At 41.8% G+C, this 4,595-nt stretch overlaps 1 pseudogene; it reads right to left on the reverse strand.

Moving 5' to 3' along the window:
* Nucleotides 1-3,462: 3,462 nt before the first annotated feature.
* Nucleotides 3,463-3,813, reverse strand: LOC122201799 (annotated as a pseudogene).
* Nucleotides 3,814-4,595: the final 782 nt, after the last annotated feature.

The following is a 4,595-nucleotide window of genomic DNA, read 5'->3' on the forward strand; positions in this document are numbered from 1 at the left end:
AAGAGGAGCAAAAAATATCTTTGTATTTAGCTGATACTGTATATAGTCCTCCCTCGGTTAATGCTAGCTGATACTCATTCCCTCCATTAACCTAAACATCCAAGTACAGGTTCTTCAGGTGAGGATGTGGGTTATTTGGAGAACCCGTGAATGCTTCACACTCTTCAAGTATTCTCCAGTTGGCTTCTTGAAATCCACACTCGGCCTTTGCTCTCTTTGAGGCTTCACCCTACGCAGCCTCTTCCCGCCGGGGACCTTGGCCTCAGGAAGCAGTGTTCTTGGGTGGCAGGGTCTCTTCAGGATGGCTTATGCCTGCTCCCTGCAGGTCCTTTTGGTCAACAGGAAAACATCATGTGTCTTTTTCCTGCCAAATGCCTTCCCGTCCAGTCGGCCCTCCCTCTCCACCCTGTAACCGCACTGCTCCAGCCAGTCTTCTGCGTTTGGAATTCTCCAGATGGGCGCAAGAGCCCAGGTGCAGATGCCGACAAATGCTTGCAGATGCTGGTTGGCTTTCCTTAGAACTCTCTCTGCTTTCCTCTTTGGTCTCCAAGCAGCACCAGCACCTGCGATGTGAGGGCTCTGTAAACATCCAGCCAGAAGGTGAGACGCCGATTTACTCCCTTATAGGCACTCCTGGTCCCTGTGACTGGTTTACGTGGAGCCTTTCTCTTGGCCTGGGCGTGAGTGAGAAGTGCCTGATTATGGGAGGGGGGAAAAAACCAAGAAATCCCATTCAATGAATGTATGGCTTTCTCGTAAAATGGCTGGAGATAACGGACAGGGACTGATATTTAAAGGACCAGCTTGGTCATTTTCTATAAAATTCTGCAGAAATGTGTCTAGCAAGTCTCTGGCTTCAGGGCCTCATTTGAATTTCAAAGATAAAGAGAACCCCCCTTTTTAACATAATACATTTTGCTCAGATTAAAACATGTGGAAATGTACAGATTTAGTTGAAATCCCCTGTGTACTTGTCCTCAATTCCACTCCCCTCCTTGCCTGCCTAGAGGGTGTTTGTCAATACCATATATACTCACTACTTGCCCTAGTGCCTTTGGGCCACTATGACGGAACAGCACGGGGCGGGGGAGAGGGGCGGTTTATAAACAATAGAAATTTATTACTCACAGTTCTGGAGGCAGAAAGTCTGAGAACAGAGTGCCAGCCTGGTCATGTGAGGGCCCTGGTCCAGGTCACAGACTTCTCATTGTATCCACACGTGGTGGAAGGGGACAAAGGAGCCCTCTTGAGCCTCTTTTATAAAGGCATTAATTCTCATTCATGAAGGCTCTGCCCTCAGGAACTAATTACCTCCCAAAGGAGCTTTTTTTTCTTTTCCCCTTAAAGTTTATTTATTTATTTATTTATTTATTTATTTATTTTGAGAGAGAGAGGGAGAGCGCATCCATGCACCAGAGAGAGAGAGAGAGAGAGAGAGAGAGAGAGAGAGACAGAGCGCTTGCACGCAGGAGCAGGGGAGAGAGGGAGACAGAGAATCCCAAGCAGGTTCCCTGTTGTCAGTGCGGAGCCTGGAGCCAGAGCCTGGAGACTGTTGTGGGGCTGGATCTCAGGAACCATGACATCACCACCTGAACTGAAATCAAGAGTCAGCGGCTTAACAGACTGAGCCACCCAGGTGCCCCTGAGATGATTTTTAAAATTTTCTTTTCTTTCTTTTTCTTTTTTGCTATTGCAGATGACAGAACAATCATCATCCTGGTACTTGTCTAGTTATATATTATAGAACATATACCTAAAAGAAGTATAGAGGAATTGCTAGCTTGAAGGATATGCTAATTTACATATCTCCTAGACGTCAGATTGCTCACTCATGTTATTTTCCGCCACCGCCAGCAAATTCAAATCCTCAGCAACATTTGGTATCGTTGGATTAAATAATTTTTGCCAATTATCTTGTTTTAAATTGTATATTGTACTTTAAAAAAATGTTTACTTTTTATTTTGAGAAGAGAAGTGAGGGTGAGTGGGGAGGGATAGAGATGCAGGGAGAGAGAGAGAATCCCAAGCAGGCTTCATGCTGTCAGTGCAGAGCCTGATGGGGATGGGGGGCTCAATGTCACAAATGGTGAGATCATGACCTGAGCTGAAATCAAGAGTTGGACGCTTAACCGACTGAGCCACCTAGATCCCCCTAAATTGTATACTGTACTTTTTTGGCTGTTAGTATTTTTGAGCATCTTTTCATATATTCTTTACTCTGGTCTTCCTTTATATCTTTTGGGCTAGATCATCACAAGGCCATGAGAAAACCTCTCTGCCTTGTGATGAAGTCCTTATGTTAATTTGAAATTCTCAGGTTCTATGCATAGCTAGAAATTATAAATATAGAACTCAGACATTAGGAATGCATATGGGGGAGTTTTTTAAATTAAAATTTATTTATTTTTTTTTATTTTAGAGAGAGAGAGTGCAAGCATGGGAGAGGGGGAGAGATAGAGAGAGAGAGAGAGAGAGAGAGAGAGAGAGAGAGAGAATGTTGAACATGCTCCACACTCAGCGTAGAGTCCGACGCTGGGCTCGCTTCCACAACCCTGGAATCTGAGCTGAGCTTAAATCAAGAGTTGGACGCTCAACCAACTGAGCCACCCAGGAGCCTCTGGAATTATTTCTAACATCTTATTTTGTGTTTTCTGTGTATTACCTCTTTTATAGCTTCTTTCCCCTTCTTTCCTCAACTACAATGTCTGGCACTTGGTAAGAACTCTATGTGTTTGCTATTGTTATTATTACATTGAATTGATAAAGCTTTTTATATTCCTCTTTTTTTCCCTCTTTGATGTTTTATAAACTACAGATTTTGTTTCTAATTTAGTACCAATACTTAATTTAAAAACATAGATTTACTTATCTCTTTCTCTAAATAGATACAGTTATTCACTAGTTCTGTTTCCCTCCCAAATATTTACCACATTTTGACCACACATTATTCAACCTCATTCCCATCTTGTTATGGTTGTGCTTTATTTGTTCTTTTGTTGTTTTTGTTCTTTTTTAACATATAAATGAGATATTATTATTTGTCATACACATTAATTAAAACTACTAACACATTTTGTCATTTTTTTCCACTTTTGCTTTTTCTTAATTCTATACTTCCTTCTTCTTCACTTTTATTCTTACTGAAATGTATTCTCTGATTATTGTCTTCATGAGATTCTGTGGATATTAAACCGTTAGTGTTCTTCTTTCCTCTTTTAACAACTGATAATCAGGGGCACCTGGGTGGCTCAGTCAGTTAAGCATCCAACTTTGGCTCAGGTCATGATCTTGTGGTCCATGAGTTCGAGCCACGTGTCAGGTTCTGTGCTGTCAGCCTGGAGCCTGCTTTGGATTTTGTGTCTTTCCTCTCTGCCCCTCCCCTCTTGTGCTCTTTCTCTCAAAAATAAATAAACATTAACAAAAAATGAACAGCGGATAATCAGTTTTGTAAAAAAGGTTGATTTAAACATCAGCAGTGATGACTTCATCCTCAACCCCTGAATCAATACTGGTGGAAGTAATCTGCTTACCAATCTTGGAAGGACTTTGTAAATCAATGAGCTGCTTGTGAATCCTCACCTGAAAATGACCCATGTCTTAGAACCTTCACCACAACGAATTTTTCTTGTAGTGATTCTTGGAGTCTTGGTGGGCATCTGGACTGTTCCTTTTACTTTGAGATTCTTTCTCTTTGTGCCTCTGATCAAATCCGCAGGCACCACCTCCAAAGATTTTACAGTTTGGCTGGTTAGAATAATTCTAACTCACCACCTCCGGTTCCTTGAGTGTCCTTCTCTATCTTTTAAAAGCCATGGCTTTGGGGCTTTCTGACCCACCTGTTTCTCTGCAAGAGTAAACACCAAGGAGTCAGGAGCTGCAGGAGGAGCCTCTGGGCAGAACTAGCTCCATTTCATCTGGACCAATCTTCCTCAAAGAGCTAAGTGGTGTGTTTTTTTTTTTTTTTTTTTAAACAAGAGAGATTTTTTGTTGTTGTTGAGAGAGAGAGGGTGCCAGTGAGCGAAGGGCAGAGAGAGAGAGAGAGAGAGAGAGAGAGAGAGAGAGAGAGAGAGAATCCCACATTGACAGCGTGAAGCCCCAAGCTGGGCTCCAGTGAAGGGGGGCTCGAGCTCCCCTCATGCAGGGCTCGAACTCACTAATGGTGAGATCATGACCTGACCCAAAGTTGGATGTTTAACTGACTGAACCACCCAGGCACCCCAATCTTAGTGTTCTTCTAAAACTCTTTATTTTGCTCCTATTCTTATGTGATATATTGGCTGGGTATACATTTCTAGGGCAATGCTTATTGCTGATGAGAAATCTACTGTCAGTCTAATTATCATTCCTTTATGGAAAATGTGTCTGCTCTTCTGAATCTTTTAATATGTTTTTCTTTATCCTTGATGGCTTGTAAATTATAATATGTCTAGGCATGGCTTTATTTTTTATATCTCCTGGTTGATAATTTGGATCGAAGTTATGCTCCGATGACTGATACCCTTTTGCAAGTTTGGAAAAATTTCAATTATTATCTATTTAAATATTGCTTCTCTTAAGTTACCTTCAGTTTGTCTTTGTGAAGTAGGCATCATTGC

The sequence above is a fragment of the Panthera leo genome, chromosome D2 (assembly GCF_018350215.1).
Source record: "Panthera leo isolate Ple1 chromosome D2, P.leo_Ple1_pat1.1, whole genome shotgun sequence".
Classification (NCBI taxonomy): Eukaryota; Metazoa; Chordata; class Mammalia; order Carnivora; family Felidae; genus Panthera; species Panthera leo.